Source organism: Cupressus sempervirens, chromosome 11 (genome assembly GCF_028749045.1).
Source record: "Cupressus sempervirens isolate cs-2001-9-10 chromosome 11, ASM2874904v1, whole genome shotgun sequence".
Lineage (NCBI taxonomy): Eukaryota > Viridiplantae > Streptophyta > Pinopsida > Cupressales > Cupressaceae > Cupressus > Cupressus sempervirens.
In genome coordinates this window covers 124,843,500-124,863,451 of record NC_143128.1, presented here as the reverse complement: position 1 = coordinate 124,863,451, position 19,952 = coordinate 124,843,500, and the positions used below count along the sequence as shown (strand labels likewise).

The 19,952-nt window shown below is 37.3% G+C and overlaps 1 pseudogene; it reads left to right on the top strand.

Annotated features, from left to right (window-relative positions):
* LOC149528531 (uncharacterized) overlaps window positions 1–19,952 on the top strand; it is a 181,128-nt pseudogene that overhangs the window by 12,713 nt on the left and 148,463 nt on the right.

Genomic DNA, 19,952 nt, shown 5'->3' with positions numbered 1-19,952 from the left:
AAGCACATGATTGGGAAATAAAGTCAGGTCTTGGCTTTGGCATACCCACAACTGGGGGCACCAATGAGAATGGTCATGCTTTTTCGAACATCCACCGCGACCTTGTTGAAATCGAAAACATTCCTGAGGAAGTTGAAAAGAGAGCCTACGACGATATCCCAGACCAAATCTTCCTAGGAGACTCTGTTCTCCGAGAACTATCCATCCATCTCATTGACCTACCACTTGCTCATCCACAACTCATAGATTGGGACCAACCAAGTGTCATACATATTGATGAGTTCACATCAGAGGAAGCGCTTCTAAGATTCATGGGAGCTGAAACTCCTCATAAGAAGACAAAGCCAGATTTTGCCTACATCTACAAGCTAGATCCCAAGGGGTATTTTGGAGAAAATCCCCAACCTAGTTTCGATACACCCAAAACTGGAACTAAGGTAAAACTGGGACTAGCTAAGGCAACAAAGAGAACCCCTCAGCAAGAAAATCCAGAGCCACAAGCAGAACATGAGGATTTAGTATTGCCTCCTCAAGATAATCGACCAGAGGTGTCTTCTATTCTAATAGAGGATACTAGAGAAGTCAACATTGGTTCTTCAGAGATCCCTAGAATTGTTCACATTGCTGCATCCCTATCACAAGACCAAGCTGACCTCCTCTTTGAGGTTTTACAAGAGAGCATTGGCCGATTTGCATGGTCATATCAGGACATGCCAGGACTCGATCCAAAGCTTGTAGTTCATCATCTTGCAGTCGATCCAAAGATCAAGCCCGTCAGACAAAAGCTTAGGAAAATACACCCCAAGGTGGCATTACTAGTCAAAGCTGAACTAGAAAGAATGTTAGCTGCTAAGGTTATCCGACCTATTGACTACTCAGAATGGATCTCCAACATGGTCCCTGTCACTAAGCCTTCTGGTGACATCAGAATCTGTACTGATTTTAGAGATCTTAACAAAGCTTGTCCAAAGGATGATTTTCCCTTGCCCAACATAGATATGATTGTAGATCTTACAGCTGGACATGAAATCCTGTCCCTTATGGATGGATTTTCTGGGTATAATCAGATCAAGATTGCAGAAGAGGACCAGCATAAGACAGCATTCACTACCCCTTGGGGAACCTTTTGCTACACCATGATGCCTTTTGGCCTAAAGAATGCTGGGGCTACCTATCAAAGAGCTATGACAACCATTTTCCATGATCTTATCCATAGCATTTTGGAGGATTATGTGGATGATATCCTAGTCAAATCTCACACCTTCATGGATCATCCTGCTGACCTGGAGAAAGTCTTTGATAGGTTGGCCCAATATCATCTCATGCTAAATCCCAAGAAGTGTGTCTTTGGGGTCACATCTGGCAAGCTTCTAGGCTTCATAGTTTCTAAACGAGGTATAGAGATCGACCCCAAAAAGGTCAAGGCTATCTTAAACATGCCTCCTCCCCAGACACTGCGACAGCTTCGCTCTCTTCAGGGAAAACTTTAATCTGTCTGGCGCTTCATCTCCCAACTTGCAGATAAGTGTACACCATTTTCACACTTGCTAAAGAAGAATGAGAACTTCAAGTGGGATCTTTTATGTCAGCGCAGCTTCGATCAGCTCAAGCAGTATCTCACCAATCCCCCTATCTTGGTTCCACCAGTTCCTGGTCATCCCTTGATCTTGTATATATCAGCAACACCTACTGCTCTAGGGGCACTTCTAGCACAACATGATGATTATAGCAGAGAGAGAGCCATCTACTATATCAGTAGAACCCTAGTTGGTTATGAAATCAATTACACTCCTATGGAAAAAGCTTGTTTGGCAGTTGTTTTCTCAACTCAAAAGCTTCGCCACTACATGCTAATTCATACCATCCAACTAGTCTCCAAGATTGACCCTCTCAAGTATATGCTCTCCAGAACAGCACTTACAGGCCATTTGGCCAAATGGGTTATGCTACTAAGTGAGTTTGACATCCAGTATGTGGAAAGAAAGGCAATTAAAGGGCAAGCTATAGCAGATCACCTAGCTGATGCACCTCTAGTAGATGCATATCCTTTACTCACAGAATTTCCAGATGAGCATATCTGCCTAATTGAAGAACAGCCCCCATGGAAGCTTTATTTTGATGGCTCATACACCTCTCATGGATCAGGGGTAGGAATATTATTAGTTACACCTCAAGGAGATTACATTCCAAAAGCCTTCAAGCTACAATTCCCTAGCACCAACAATATAGCAGAATATGAAGCTCTTGTAGCAGGATTAAAGATAGCTACAGAATGGAATATCACTGAGTTACAAGTCTTTGGTGATTCCCAACTCATCATCAAACAAGTCTTAAATGAATATCAAACCAAAGATGAAAAGCTATTACCCTACAAAGAGCTAGTTGATCAGCTAACCCAGCATTTTACAAAGCTTCAGTTTACACAAGTGCCTCGAATGCAGAACAAGGTAGCAGATGCCATGGCCACTATCGGCTCGCTCTTGGAAATTCCCCAAGAAGCTACACAGTATGAGTTTTTAGTTGAGCAACTCCTCACACCTGCCTATGCGAATGAGGATTCAAACCGTGTTTGTATCTTGGTTGGTCCCCAATCCCCTTGGTACCATGAAATTCACGCTTACCTTAACGATGGTATCATAGCCCCTCACCTCACACGTACCCAACGCCAGAACCTCATCCAAAAATCATCCCGCTATGTTATCATAGCCAATACCCTATATCGTCGGGGTTATCACGATACTCTCTCTCGATGTTTAGATGAAAATGAGGCCGCGATGGCATTAAAAGAAGTACATTCTAGACTTTGCGGTGCCCACACGAGTGGTATTGTCCTAGCACGACAAATCCTTAGAGCAGGATACTATTGGCCTACCATTGAAGAAGACTCTTGTGACTTTGTCAGAAAGTGTCTCCCATGTCAGCAGCATGCAAATCTTGTGCACGCGCCAGCACAGGATCTACAGCCTATTGCACCACCTTGGCCTTTCGCTTGTTGGGGCCTTGATCTAGTTGGAACTATCACCCCTCTCTCATCTGATGGACATAAATGGATAATAACAGCTACAGACTATTTCACTAAGTGGGTGGAAGCAGTCCCCCTAGTCTCAGCTACAGGAGTTCAAGTCTCCAAGTTCATCTTGTACCACATTGTTTGCCGCTTCGGCATCCCATCCACCATCTTCACTGACCACGGAGGTAACTTTGAAAATCTCAACATGGAAGAATTATGCACTTCCCTCCGCATCCATCACCGCTTTTCTAGCCCATATTTCCCACAAGGTAACGGCCAGGCAGAGGCAACTAATAAAACCCTCCTCAAAATCCTAAAGAAAGTTGTCAATGATTCCGGCCGTGATTGGCACCTTCAAATAAACCCGGCTCTATGGGCCTATCGAACTTCCTTCCGTACACCCACAGGCACAACTCCATACTCCCTAGTCTATGGTGCCGAAGCGGTATTACCTATAGAAGTTGAACTTCCCTCACTACGCATATCTTTGCGAGGGCAAATCTCAGATGAAGAATACAGAGTAGCTCGACTCACCCAGCTAGATCTCTTAGACGAGAAGAGACAACAAGCCTATGACCATCTCATAGTCTATCAAACTCGTCTCAAAAGGAATTTCAACAAGAAGGTGCTCCCACGACACTTTCAGCCAGGTGACATGGTCCTCAAAGTAAATATGAAAGTCCAAGCAGATCGAGAAAAGAAAGGCAAGTTTGAACCTACATGGCTTGGTCCCTATGTGGTTACTGCCTCCTTTGGCTCCGGAGCCTATCAATTATCTACACCAGAAGGAGAACTCTTGAATGATCCCACTAACATCATTCATCTCAAGAAGTTCTATGCTTGAAGATCCTTGGTATACCCAGCTTTTGAAAAAATACAAAAAAAAAAAAAAAAAATAGTAAAGAGAAATAAGCGTCCAATGGTGAAAACTTGGCAATTCAAGCGCCTTGGATAGGTACCTTGGTGAAAACCTGGTAATTCAGGTGCCCTGTGTGCTAAAGACTAATCCATTATCTATCACTATCTTATCCCTCATCCATCCACCCACCATCCCATAAAACACCTGCTTGTTCCCTTGGTGTTCCAATCAAATATCCAAAATCTGATGGAGCTTGTCAATACCTCCTGTACAACTTGTAAATCTTGTACCAAAGCTTGTATTATACCTTGTAAATCTTGTACCATACCTTGTATATATTCGAATCTTGTCCAAAGCTTGTACCATATTCCAGCTTGTAAATAATCTTGTATCCTAGCCTGTATCCTATCACATGCACACACAGAATCCCATTTTCCTTAAGCTTTTCACAAACCATCTACCTATCCACCTATCAACTATTATAGACATCCCATCCTTCACAAAAATTTCCATCTCACAAAAAAACCAAAACATGAACAAACTTGTACATTTGTAACATATCTTGGTCTGTCAGCTTATACATCCTCTTTAGCTTAGTATCATTGTATCTATCCGGCTTTCATGTTAGTTCATCCTTGGTCAACATCTTGCACACATTGCACACCTTGGTTAGATATTCCAATGCATCCTTTAGCTAGATCTCCTATCACCAAAGTGTTATCCTTCTTAGTTCAGCTTGCCAGACGCATCACTCATCCAGATCCATCAGCTTAGGTGCTCTCTGATAGATTTTTGCAGGATATAGCTTTCCTCATGTCTGATCTTGGTCCGTTAGTACCTCATCCTACCCATCTCATTGGCAAACAGTTCTCTTTTGGATTTTCACTTTCTTTTGATTTGGGATCTTCCCTTTTGGGTCTTGAAATATCTTTTCCAAGCAATCTCCTTGTTCCCTCCTCAAGGTTGCCATGATCTTCCATATCATGGTATGCTGCGAATTGGGCAATTAGAGCGTAAGGTCTTGATCAGGTCTTTTGCTTGTTTTCTTTTTCTTCTTGTGGGTTACCTATTGTCATTTCCACGCTGCTTCCTCTGGGATTCATGTGTGATACTGGGGCAATCCTTGTGTGTTTGTTTTGAGTCAGTTCGTCAGTCCTCTGGACGGTTGGTGAAAAGGCCTTGATGTTCTTGGTAACCTTGGAAATTAACCAACAGTTCTATAGCAAATCTAGTGCTCAACTACATGGTGGTACTTCTCTTTGAAGTATCCCCCCACTCAAAAAGCTTCAATGGATTCCTTTTATAGCACTCCGCTCCTCCATCTCCCCCCCCCCCCAATCTTGGAAAGTCTTAAGCTTGCTTTACTATTGTGCCTCTGATTTCCCTTTGTCATTCTCCCGTAGTGAGAGTTTGAGCTAATTCAGCCCCTTCTCTTCGCCAACCTGCATCTTAGCTTGCCTCAAATTCTTGTACTTTTCAAGAAGTCGTCGAGCCTCATTTCTCTCCCCGTCGCCTTCTTGAGGGGGCATCATCTAAGTCTAGTCTCTCCTCTTCTTATCTGAGACTGGGGCAACTTCGTTGCTAAAACATCTTCCTCGTGTCGTCTTCATTCAAACTTCTTTGAAATAGTGTTGAGACAACACTATGTCAAAGAGGGGCAAAATGTAGACACCTAAATTTGATTACACTATTTTAGTAATCCTATTTAGTTATCTAAAAAGGCATTATTAATTAAATTTCTATTTAATTAATCCTTTGTCATCCCCTAGTTGATTAATTTAATTAATCATCTATAGTCCTAATTGATAAATCAAATAATCTATTATTTATCAATTAAATCTTATTCTTCTATCTAATTTCAAAAATCCCCATTTATTAAATAAATCTATTTGATAAATGAAATCCTCAAATTCAAAAACCCCTAACTTATCTCTAATCCTCCATTTAGCCTAATCCACCCCATCCACCCATACTAACCAAGCTTAGCCACTAACTCACCCACCCTCATTAATGCCATCCACTTGCACATCTCTAACATCCCTAATCTAATCCTAAACCCAAGCCTAATCCACCCCCTAATGTTGTCACATTCCTTAAACAAGTTTAAGACTTTCCTAATCCAAACCAAAGTCTCCCCTCAAAAAAACCCAACCACTAAGTCATGAGTGCTCTTACAAAACATAAAGACTCTTACAAACCCACTCATGACTCTTGCACCCATCTTCCACACTCTTCCCTCTTCCACACTCATTCCTCTTACATCCCTCTTACATACTCAACCCCACTCATCATGACTTTAACCAACCCTTAACCCTACCCTCTCACACTCATCCTCCTTGTGACAAGTGTCACCTTCCCATTGGTGCTAAACAAGCATAATCCATGTGCTCTCCTTTGAGTGCATCTTAGCCCTCCTTAAGCCTTCATCCATCCTTGCATCTAAGCCCTCCATCCCTCTACCCCTTAGCCTATAAATTGAATCCCATCCCAAGCCATTTCATCAACAATCTTTGAGCTAAAGTTACCATGCTATTTTGAGAACCAAAGCCATCAACCATACCCTTATAATGCCAAATTGAGAGCTCACAAAGCCACCAATTTTCCATTACCCATCTCCATTGAAGCAGCTTTTGAGCATCTTGAGCATACATCCACAGCAAAAGGACACATCTACAGAATCAAGAAAGCATGGAGTGTTTTCTCTTGTGAGGTTTGCACTTCTTATTTTCTTTCTTAGTCTAAGCATATATGTGAATTTAGTTTTTGGTTTGTGAATGTTTACTTCATTTGTTAATGTTCTTTGCATACTGATTCTGGTTCTACAATCCGATGTTGGTATTAGTTTTTATACACTGGTGTTGGGCTTTGTTCATATATCCAGTCGACCATTTTTGCTGGAATGTGTTGATGATCTTTCATATTTGGCAGTGTGTACAGATGAGTCTCAGGATCATATTGGCATTGATGACATCCAGGAGGATGCAGTGGGCAATTTTGAAGACTTAGTTTCCTTGGTGGTTTCTTTTGGTATAGAGGAGTTGGATAGCAGTGCTACAATTTTTGATACTCTGTATGTTGATATGAGCTTTGGAGTTGATTCATAGATATGGATGGTAATACTCTAGAGACCAATAACCTTGAGGATACTCCTTTAGATAGTGCGTCAGAGGAGGTTTGTAGGATATAGTCTAGCTAGTGCCATCATGTGTCCAAATTGGTTAGTGATCGATTGCAGTTAGTTACATCTGGATTGCAGTCTAAGCCACTGACTGAGATTGGCATATTCTATCAGCATTACACTGTGAGGTATGCTCATCAATTTACCTTTGATGAACATGTTGATGAGATGATGTTACAGAGATGTACTTTGGTTCCTAGTGGTTATCATCAGTTATGGGAGAGTTTGATGCATCAGGATGAGAGTTGTGATGGGCATGACATGGTGATAGCATCTGCAGTTGATAGCTTGATAATACATGACTTAGAGTAGGAGTTTGGGAGTGATGCTTCAGTGCGTGTTGTTATTGATTCTACTTCTTTGGCTATGAAATCTCCTAGCTTAGCTAGTGATCAGTCACAGTGGGTTGTATCACTTGTTCATGGTGAGCTATTGACTGAGGTTGGTTTTTTTTATCAAAATTATACTGTAGGATATGTAAATCACTTAGCATTTGATCCTTGTGTTGAGGAGTTGATGGCAGACAAATTTGGTTTGGGTTCCATTTCTTGTTGTTTATCTTGTGATGGCTTTTCACCATCAGGGTGTATGGGAGTTATGGTTATGAGATAGTGGCCGGTGATCTACAGGGTTGTGTTGACTGCAGGAGTTGTACAATGTGTGGATTCTCCATACTTGGTACAGTTTCATTCGGGAGCATTCACCATTGTTATAGAGTTGGATTGTACATTCCGTATAGGCCAATAGGATGTGTTGATGGTATTTATTGTGTTGGCAATTTTATTTGTCCACTTTACTTGGATTTTGATGTTCTAAGAGTTTTTTCCTCGTGGGTTTCTGACTGTGGAAGTTTTGATTGTGGAGTTTGGTTGAGCTGTAATTGTCAGTTTGATTATGGATTCCTCTTGGTTATATTGCAGAGGATATTGGAGGAGCCTGTGTTAATTGACAATAGTATAGTTCATGACTAAATTTGGGATCCAGGTGGATTGATTAGTTTATTGTTCAGACATTACTTGAGGACAAGCAATATTTGGAAGGGGAGGAATTGTCATGTCCCCTTTTCAAATAATTAAAAATAATAATCTTTGCTAAGGTAGGCAGGCCCAAAAAGGTGAATTTTTGGCAAAAGGGGATAATCTTTGGAACCTAATGGACTAATAAATAAAAATTATTATTAAAATATGTTTTATTAACCCCTCTTGGATGTGAGTTAGGGTTATGCCCTCTTTTAAGGGGTTTGGAGGCATTTTGGGCTCATTCCAGAACTTGATTTTTGCACATTGCTTTGTTATTCTTCAGAGGCTACCAAACCTATGGAGAAGGAGATCCAAGAATGGGAGTTTGTATATTTCCAAAAAGGCTAAGGATGGGATTTTAAAGCTATTCCATGTGAAAGCTCATGCAGAGTTTGCCTTTGTGCTAAATAGTGCAAATTTTGTGTTGTTTTCAGGAGCCCGATGAGCATTCCAGTTGGGTATTTCATATCAGTTTGGGTTGCTGCTGTATATCAGATATTAATATGTTAAAATAGAGCTGAATATATTTATTTGTTCATGAATATACTTCTATGATATATTATTAGTGTTTATGTGGTGTTTTCGGCTATTTTTTGTTGTTTTCAGGAGCCCGATGGGCATTGTTTTTGTCCTCTGTTTGGGAGCTATTGTGTAAATGTTATACAGATATAGAAATTTTATTTTATAAGCTGTTATGCTACTGAAATTTCTATAAAAATGTCCACTTTCAGATTTATTAATAATATGTGAAGCTGTGAAGTTTGTGGCACTATTTCGGGCATACCCAATTTGGGGTTTATTGAGAAATTGGTGGATCTTTGAAATATTGGTTGTTTGATTTTAAAGATCTGATTAGAGGCTTAAAATATCATATAAAATTAGAGAAAGGGACATTACACCTATCCAGAGTTGATTTACTACAACTAGCTTCATCCCCTTTTTAAAATTATTGTACATTTTTTTTTGTAATTTCTTGTTTAATTAAAACCATAATGGCTTCTTTGACATTCTACAAAACTTAACTGTGGTCTTGTTGAATTAAATGGAACTTTTATTTTATTTTCATTACCTTTGAGTATTGGAGGATTTTGTTGACTCTTTAATCTCAGACAATCACGAATCTCTCACTGTCATTCAATTTACTTTAAGTGTCTTAATATACCCATTAATGAGGTATTCAAATGTTGAATTAAATGATTAGGTATTCAAACATTAAATTAAATGATTAGGGCCATCCTGGAGGCTATCTTTGGAGAGTTACTGAAGTCAAATTTTGATGCAACAAAACCTTTGTTTGTCTAGATGGAGCTTTTATTTTATTGTGCTAAATGTAGTATGCCAAAGGCAGTTCGTTCTTCCTTGGGATTAGGTCCAACAATGAAGGGGAGCTACAGGTGGTGTTAGAGGTTCTTAAGATGGAATCATAGTTAGGCTATAAGATTGGAAGTTGCATAGTTTAAGAAAAACCCATGAAGAAGAAAGTGCAAGGCCAGAAGAAGCAGCCAACAACCTATTTCCTTCTAGGGTTGTACATGTAATATTTAAAGAGGATGCAATGCTACCATTAATTGGACATTGAAGAATTGCCCAATTCATAGCCCTTAAATAAAAAATGTTGACCAAGTTGAGATTATAAACCTTATTCTACACACTTTCACTTATTTTTTTCACTTTGACTTCAACATCAACACTCACATAGGGGATAGGAGCCCACAACAAAGATGAAGACTATCAGTCTATGGTGCAAGTTAAAGAGACCACATTTCTTTGAGGCATTCTATGAAACAATTCACATGCCTTACCTATGATTTGACATTTATCATTCATCCTGCACTCTCTCATCTAGCTAATGATGGATTATAGAGACTAATCTAAAATGATGATGCTAAAAAACACACACAATCAAATTTTGACCAATATTCATTGAAAAAAGAGGTCAAATGTACTAGTGGGGACATTAAAATTTGTAGGAATTGTCCATAGGATTGTAGTCTAGATAGCCAAACCAAACTGGGTAGAAGTCCTTTGAGAAAATTAGGAGTTGTGTCTGCTAGATTAACCACTTTGAAAATAACATAAACACTTCTTGATATGTGTCCCTCTGGATACTCCAACTTAGCCTTAGCCAAAGCCATGCTAGATGAGGGAATCTAATGAACCAATTTTGGTCCATTTTTTCCATGTTGTATCAAGTAATTGTTTCTTATCTAAGCCATTTAATTTGCAACCTTTTAAATCTTTGCAAGGGTAAAGTTGGAGTAGGAGAATTTTTCTTTTCAAAGGTGTCCTCTAATTGTAAAGCATCCATTCCATTATCTGTTGAACTAGATATGTCTTGTTTGTTGAATAGATAATGGAATGGATGCTTTACAATCAGAGGACACATTTGAAAAGAAAAAAATTTCTACTCCAACTTTATCTTTGTAGAGATTTAAAAGGTTGCAAATTAAATGGCTTGGATAAAAGCAATTGCTTGATATAGCATAAAAAATAATTTCAACCAAACATTGGTGGAAATTTTGACCAATGCTTGTTAGTTTTCTACCAAGCATTGGTCAAAATTTCCACCAACTAAAAAAATTTCCACCAACCATTGGTGAAAATTTTGACCAATGCATGTTAGTTTTCTACCAAGCATTGGTCAAAATTTCCACCAATCAAAAAAAAATTGATGAATGGATTAGTCAAAAATTTGACCAACATTGACAAATCAGGACTGCCAAAAATTAAAAAAATTTGACAAATGTTTTGGTCAAAATTTTGACCAACCTATAGGTTGGTCAAAATTTTGATGAGAAAAACTTCGACGAACATCTTGGTCAAAATTTTGACCAAAATTGGTCAAAAATTAAGTTCAAATTTAGTAGTGCTCTGACAATTTTAATAATATCCTTCAAATCTCTAAGTATTGGTGGTCTTTGTCCTACATTCATGTACCTGACATCCTCACTTCTTGCAGTTATGGTAATGTCCCTTGAATTTTTGCTTAGGGCTTTGATTTCTAGTGTTGCTCCTACAGACATTCTCTATGTGACCAAATTTTCCATAGTGATGAAAAGTGGGCTTGTTATTCTTTCCCTTATTTTTCCTTTGTTCACCACATCTAGATGATTTTTCTTTCTCAGTAGTAGAATATTGCAATCCAATAGTGTCATCATTTGTTCTTGGTGTATTCATTAGTTTCTCAAATTACTTTATGGATTCACTAGGTTTGTTAAGCTTTTCCTTTTATGTCTTCAATTCATTCTACAGTAGGGCATTATGTGTTTCCAAAGTTGTAATATCAATGTCTTTCCTATTTAGTTCTTAATTTTCAATCACCAGTTGATTCATTAGATCCAATTGAATGCTTGATAGCTTTTATACATCAGATGACTTCTCCTCATGTTTATTAGCGAGTAGTCTTTTATCTTCTTCAATCATGACTCTATCTTCTTCAACATTCTTTTTCAATTCAATTGTCTCACATAACAAAATTGACTGATTTTCTTGTTCCCTTTTTAGATTACCAACTTCTTCATTTAAGGCACCTATTCTTTTCCATTAGATCTTTAATTGCTACATAAAATTATTCAGATTTATTTTCCTCAAACAATCTAGTAGTGTCTTCTTCTTAATATTGAGTGTCATTTTGTTGAAAGGCCAATTCCTTTCTTTTCTTCAATGATTGTTGCAATTCTTCTCTTGCCTCCTTAAGTTGATGTAGGGCAAGTTGTATTTCAATTTTCTAGTTCTCAATAGTCTTTTCCAATTTCTAGACTTCCATCTTCAATATCTTACCTCCAAAGCTATCAAAATTTCCTTTCTAGAGAACAAAGCTCTAATACCAATTGTTGAAAATAAAAATGAGAAATTAAGCTATGAGAAAGTAAGCTATGTACTTGTTTTATGGTGACTCTTGAATGCTTGCTTTGAATACCTTTCAATTTCATTGTGCATTAGTGCTCATGTTATGTTTAAGTAATGCAATTATGAAAGAGAAGTAATGATGGTTTAGTGTGTGGATTACCTTTTATTCCATGTCTTACATTGTTTTGGGCATGTGTGTTCTTGAGTGGTTTTGGATGTTTTGTCTGTTGCTTGTCTTGTTAACCAAGTCTATCATGTTGTCTTGAGTGGTGACTCAAACTCTTAGATCTTACAACTCTCTTAGCTCCATCATGTCATAGGCCTTTTCGATATATTTCCAACTTTTTTCTTCTTTTTTTTTCTTTTTCAAATGAAGTCAATCCGAGTTTGGATGTGAAAGTTATGGCCTCCAGAGTGAAGACAATTTTGTGCTGATTTATATTTTCATGCAAGAAACTAGTGATCATGCACTTTCTCACCTAGTTCATTGTATTTTCATGCCTAATTTTCTAAGAAAATTTTCATGGGATATTGCTAATGCAAAGTTTCACTTTGGGAACAAGAAGTAACTCTTTCAACTTCTAGAGTTGTTAATCGATGTTTCGAGTACCTTTTTCGAGTAGAGGCCAATTCAATCATATCATATTTATGGCCATTGGAGAAGTTTAACTCTTCATTTTATTCATAATGGAAGAGTTCTCTTGTCTTCATAATCTACTTGGTACTTGTTGGAGTTTGTGTTGAGGTTTGTGTGTTTCCTATAGCACAGAACCACCCTTGTGAGGTGAAGTGTGGTTGTGAGCATTCTTTGCTTAAGGTTGATTTTGCCTTGTTGTGTGGGAGTGACTTAGTTCTTTGATGGGTCTAGATTATCCTTTTTGGATGTTGAATTTGGTGCATCTCTGCATTCTTTTCTCTCTTGAGAGAGTGGGATAGCATGGCTATTCCACTAGCTCAATTAGTGTTTTCAGATAAGTATTTGGATGGTTGGTGGAATTGTGAGATTCCCTAATGCATCTTAGGCTATTTTAGTGTAGAGGTTGAGAGAGACTCCCTCTCAATCCTAATACTCTATAGTATCCTTCTCCCTAAGCTTATATCTTAATGTGGATTGTCTCAGTCAAGTTTTCTCTTTAACTATTGACTTGAGGCTAGAGATTGAGTTTAGCAGAAAGTTGTGTGCAGTTTTCCTTGCATGGTGTTGGAGGGACATGGTATTTTTGGACCCATGTTACCATCTTGTGATTTGGTATGTAGACATTACATGATTGTGTCCATTGATGAAAGTCTTTGAACCTTGTGGAAAGGTGATATCTTGTTTGGTTGGGTTATGTAACCCTAGTTTCTAGGGGTAGTTGAGCTTTTTTACCTTGGAGAGGTGTTGTGCTCATATGCTTGGTGGTGAGTAGTCTTTTGGAGTGTGTAATTTTTTTGGTAAGTTGTCATCCTCTTTGTTCTAAGGGTGAGTTTACATGGATTCTAGAATGATCATGTGTGACATGATAGTATTCTTGAGAATTTTTGGATGGTTATTCCCCATGATTCCAACTCTTCTTGGAAGTGTGTAGTGTGTTGACCTAGTTTTTATGGTCATGTGGTAGGTGCATGTTAAGATTGGACACCTATTGACGAGGTAGAGAGGTTTTTTCTTTACCTTGTATTGTTGACTTTATGGCTAGATGGGTTTTTCCTAGCACGTAGAAGGTTCCTTGTTGGAAGATCTTGTGTTTGTGTGACACCCATTCTCTCATGGTTAACCTATTTTGGGGTTAATGAGATGGTTTGAGAATGTGGGAGCGATTTGGATGGATTTGTGAAGGATTTAGTGATTCATCCCCATTGCTCGATTTTGATTTTTCTCTTGGTGTGTTTTGGTTTCTATTCTTGGATTGTATGTTTCTAGGAGTAAGCCTCATCTTTGGGGGGGATGATATAGTGCCTCTCCCATTTGACTTTTGTAAGTCATTCTAATGGATGCAACCTTGTTGATCTTTTGTTGTGATGGATCATGATTGTGACCATGAGTGGTCTACACCGTTGAGGTGTTTGGATTTATGTTTTTGTATGAGTTGCTTTGATTATGCTTTGACTGATTTAGGAGATTATGATATGATTTATGATTCACCAAGGTTTGTGCCAGTGCTTACCAAGATTGATGTGGTATCATGAAGTTGTTCCATGATTACCTTGAGATGTGTGCAGAGATTGCACTATGTTCTATTACCATGCTACACTGGACTAGGTTCCTATAGTAGTGGTTAGTCATGTTTATGACTATGTTCACTTATGTATTTTAAGTGCCTTTTCATGTTGTGTTAACAATAATTATTAAATGCTTAAATTATTGAAATGGATTATTCATGTTGGATTATTTGGTTATGTGTTGTGGACATTTACCTTGTTATATTTAGATATGAGAGATATCTGTTACTTATGCGATGTTTTATATTTGAGAGGACCTGAGGGTCAGATGTTATACTTTGATTTTAGTATCATAGATTTTAGACTACTATGTTGTTGAGTTGATCATATTGCATGATGATGCCTTTTTGAGATGATAGTGTGTTTTATGATGATATCTGGTTATCCGGTATTTGGACATATCACTTATTATGTTATGTGTTAGATTTAATGCTATGGTTATTTACTCCATTCCTGCATTGTTATACTTTATGAAAATGTGAGTGATGTAAATAGATTATTTAATATAATTAAATAAATGGTTAAATTAGGTGATTTAATGCATTTATTTCTTCAACTATGTTATTATATGCAATTGCACTTGATTGTGTTGTTAAGTGTGCATGATCTATATCCCTGGCAGTGGCACATGGAGTTAGTGATTCAGCCATTCATATTTTACCAATGTTGTCCTTGTATGGTGGACGTATCCTTATTTTAATTATTTTATTAAACCTTTTAGTGTTTATTAAATCTGAACTCATTTGCATTATGTGATTAGACCAGTAAGTGTGTCTATGCATTTAGAGGTTCGCATTGTCGCTAAATTTGTTAAGGCAATCTATGTGTTTTTGGGTTTTTGGGCTTTTTAATTGATTTATTTTATTTTTTGGCCGCTTTTCCATAGATGAATTCTTATTTATAGGAATAGCCTATTTTCATTTGGGTTGATTCTGCGTTTAACTAAGTTGGCTGGTTATTTTTCCTAATCGATTATTCACTTGAAAAGTGAATAAATATTCAAAAAAGAATTTAATTCCTCACTTCTCACTTTTGAATTAGAAAGTTGGAGAGTAAAACCCAAAATCCTCTTCATGAGGATTTACTATTTTGTTCATTGTGGGAGCTACGAGCATAGGATCTTCATGAAGTTGAGCTCATTGGATCCAACTCGGGGAAACCTTAGATTGTCGTGATTTTCAACTACTTCTGTGGGCTATTTATTTTATGGTTCAGATTCCCATTTTACCAATTGGTTGTGAGGTAGGGCTTTCCTATTTTATTGTTTTTGCTTCGTTGCTGCTTCTATTTTTGGTAGCCGTTTGTTTGGAGGCTGAGAACTAGTGTTCCCCTCAATTTCTGTATACTAGTTCTACCTGATTGGGTCGATATCAATATTTCTCTATTTTTCGGGATGAGGGTTTGGGGTTTTATGTTGTTATGCTAGCCATTTTTGAATACAGTGTCTGAACTTGATTATTTTTGGATTTTTGAGGATTTTGTGACCAAAGGCCAAATGGGTTTTAATTTTGAAGTTTTCCAAATTTTGGAGTTTTTACGTCGTTTTGTGTGCCATCCTGCTTTCTCAAGTTTTCTTGGCACAATGTGGGTTGTGGACCTTGATGATCTATTTGGATATCAGTTAGACCACTATTGCACTTTTATGTTGCATTGGGGTGCGTGTCATATCCATACTCCTAGCATTGTGGTTGGTTGAGTGATTTTATATTTGGTTTTATGGTTTCTTTTGGACCTTTGTTTTTGTTTTGTGGACACTAGGATTCATGTAGAATCCATACTCTCGGATTGAGGCCAGTTGAGTGAGTTCATGATGTTTGGTTTTGTTGCATCATTGGGATTTGCGTAGAATCCATACTCCTAGATTGAGGCTAGTTGAGTGATTTCATGATGTATGGTTTTATTGGCTTTGGAATTCATGTAGAATCTGTCCTTCCCGTGTTGCTTTCAGTTGGGTGTTATCTTTTGCATTATGTTCTAATCCTATCCTTATATTTTGATCTTTGTGATGGTGGTGCACCACACACGAGTACGTACACATACATTTGTCGAGTGACTTGCGAGGCCTAATCTTTCATGGTACTTTCAAAAGTTATGATCATTGGGGTTGGGATGGGAGTATGCATGTCCACAGGAACTTGTCATAGGATGATCATGGGTAGGGTAGGGTAGCATATGGAGGGGGATTCTATCTCACAGCTTGGTGTCATGATGCCATAGGGTTGGCAGATGAAGTTTTAAGTAAGTGATAACTAAATAAAATGTGTGAGTGTTAATAAAACTAAAGATAATAAAATAGTGCTTTACTGTATGAGCCTTTTGTTGAGGGAGTTGCATCTACATAGTGTATGAGCCTTCCCTTGAGAGAGTTGAATTTGCAGAGATCTAAGCTTGGGCTTGTCGATGCCAAGTGACTCTCCATGATGTCAGCCCCTACTTAGTAGCCTATTGAGTGTCTAACTAGGACCTATACTCCTTGCATTGTCTTAAGTTCTTGGTTATAGTTATCTTACTGTCTGGCATGAGTGTTAGCCATGGATGTTGTTTTTGTCTGTTTGTTGTTGGATCATTATCTCCATCAACATAGTGGGTGTGGACCTATGAGTGCCATGTGGTTGGGAGGCATAGCTACCTTTATCACTGCTAGGGATTGGTGTACAAAGATGGCCTCTTATCCTAGTGTGACCATTGCTAGATGTTTTCACTTCATACTTTGAGTTTTAAAGTATGCTTTCTTGTGATTTATGCTTTTATTGGAATGCTTGGATATCATGTTTAGCTGATGTTAGTTTATTTGATGCATTTCCATATAATGATGTTTAGCATATGACTAGATGATGTGAATTGTTGTATTGGACTATCGTATGCTTTACTACTAGCATGTTAGATTTCCTTATACTTATATTGTAGCATGTTTTAGTAGTGACATCCCTATTACAATAGTACTGAAGATTTGATTGATGGCTTGGGATGTTACACGTGGGGGATGGCTAGGGCCCACGATGGTCTTATGATGCCATTGATGATTGGGAGGAACCATGTACTTAGTTAGTTGTTTTATCATTTATGTTCACTACGATGTTGCTTTCAATATGTTCTTTACTACTTTGATTTATATGGATAGATGTTCCTCTTTCTTGTTCCTTGGCATATTGTTGATTATGCTCTCGAGTGTTTTCTCCTCAATCTATGTGGATTTAGTACTCCCTGGTGTGGAGGTTTTGAACTCAGTTTCACCCTCCTTCTTTAGAAATGTCGTACGATACTTTTCTATGTTGTATTAAAGTATCACCTAATTTTTTTAAAAACCTATGTGGGTGGGCAGCGAGCACTTTTTGGTCTAGTTTGAACTTTTTGAGAGTTGATCTGGATACCCTCTTTGGTATTCTTCAACTCTATGGTGTTTCTTTTTTTATTTGTGTTGTGTGTGTTTTAGTAGTCTGTCTATTAGGGTTTAAAATATATCATTTAAGTATAAGTTCCCTATACTTAAGATATATTTAAATATATGTGACGAATCTTTTGAGATAGGTTTTAGACCTCTCCGAGATAAGATAAAGATTCTAGAAAATTTCAAGGCTTCAAAAATCTAGACTTAGCCAATTTTCAGGGATTCAGGATTTTAAACTTAGCCAAATTTTAGGATTCTACATTCTATCTGAGTTGGTTTTTTGTTGATGTGTGGTCGTTTCTTCGAGCTCTCATCTTGTGCGTGGTCATTGTTGGCTTTTGTTTACATATGTTAGTTTGGTAGTGGCATTCAGAGATCTATTGGTTGTCGAGATTTTGGTGAAGTCTTCCATTGCAATCTTTGTGATCCCTATATGATGTTGTCATGTGCATTCATACTTGTAAAAAAATAATATCTTGGCTTGTATTAAATCCTTGTTCCAAGGATCTTTGGGCGGGGCATTACAGGTTATGAGGCTAATTATTGCCTCTATTTTATGATAGTTTTTAAACACTTTCTAATACTCTATTTCATTTTCATCAAAACATTTGTGAACTTATGGTTACCTAAGCCAATGATTAACCTATGGGTAGATAGTATGTCATATTTTGCCAATATCATATATATGATGTAGTGTTTCATATAATCATTAGAATGTGTGTCCTAATATTTGAATTTAATTTGATAATTCTTATTTGCAAATATCTCCACATTATAACTGTCCTATTAGCAATGAAGTTGAAGATAATTGGAAGAATTCAAAGATGCATGTTAAAGACAATCAATAGCATTCAAGGAGAAGAATTTTTAGGTTTAGCCACAGTGGAAAAGTCATAATAGTACCAAAGGACACAAATATGAGTATGGAGGAGCCATGAAGACTTGCTATATTCTTTGTGTTTATTTCTATGTCAAAGCAGATGTCCAAACTTTATTATTCCCTCCTTGAGCCGTTATCTTTTATTCTTGCCTTGAGCTATTATTTTTCCTCCTTTCTCTCCTATAGATTTATAGTTAGGTTTTTTACTTTTCTATTTCAAAAAAAATGTCGATCTTCTATTTATAGGGATCAGAAAAAAGTGTGTTGGATTAGTTAGAAGGGGAAATTTTATGACAAGAAACTGTTAACTTTTGCAGTGAGTTGTTTTTATAGTTCTATGTATTGTTCCATGTAATGAATTTCTAAAACATAATGGAATAGTTCTTGGTTTGTATTCTATGCTAGTAGATTAGTAGAATCCAACCAAGGGGGCCCACTTGGGAGGTGGATTAGATTAGAGTAGTGTAGATTTGTTTTTCTCTAGCATCTATAGTTTTGCAAAGTAGAAGTTGTAAGTTCCTTTTTGTATCATCATACTTTTTGAATGTTCCTACAGCATTTGTAAGAACAGTTATAGTAGATGAACTAAATTGGAATAGATGTTAACATTTCATTACATTTTCAGTATTTGTTTCAGCAAAGAGTCAAGTGTGTTAGTTTCTTACAACACTAGTGTAGGTTCTTTCCTTGCATTTTACTTTCCTACAACATAAGTATAATGACTCATTAAGAGACCTAGTGCACATACTATGTCAACCATTTCAAGTAGATGTCCCTAGGTTGACAAGATTAAATGCATCTCATGGTAGGGAAAAATAATCCTTAGATTGAATACAATATTCCTAAGCATGGCTTTGAGCATGATTATTATACACCTATTGTGAGGTGGACCATTTTTGGCGTCGTTGTCAGGGATGGTGTCAAGCTAGGAGTATTTTTGAGTCATAGTTCTTATTAAGTTTTTTTATTTTAGAAATTTGTAGTTTTAAAGCTTTCTTCACTAGTGTGAAGAATTCAATTGCATGCATCAAAGAGGAAGATAATGAGATGAATATGGCAGATTTCTTCCACAGGAATCTATTAATTTGAACAAAGAAATTGAAGAAGAAGAAGTTGAGTTACCTTTTGAAGATGCAAGCCCTATTTTTCCTATAGTATCATCCTCAAGAATAGAACCTATAGATACAAGTGGTCTTCAACCTTTTGTTGAAATTTTGGCCAATTTCCTTGATATTACTGCTCCAAATCCACCAATTGTTAATAATCTAGTACCCAATGTTCCTTTTTAGCACCAACCTCACAATCTAATACCTCCAATAATGGCATGACCTAATTTTCTATTTTCTCTTCCAAGCCTCATAAATACTGATAATCTCAATAATATACCCGCAACTATTCTTCCAAAGTTTTGTGGCCTTGCAACCAAAGACCCTAATACTTTATTGTTTGAATTTGACATACTCTGTCATAGTTTTGACTACAACACTGATGCCCATAAGCTCAAATTATTTCCAGCAATGTTGAAAGAGTCAACCTTATGATGGTTCATGGCCTTAGAAGTTAATGC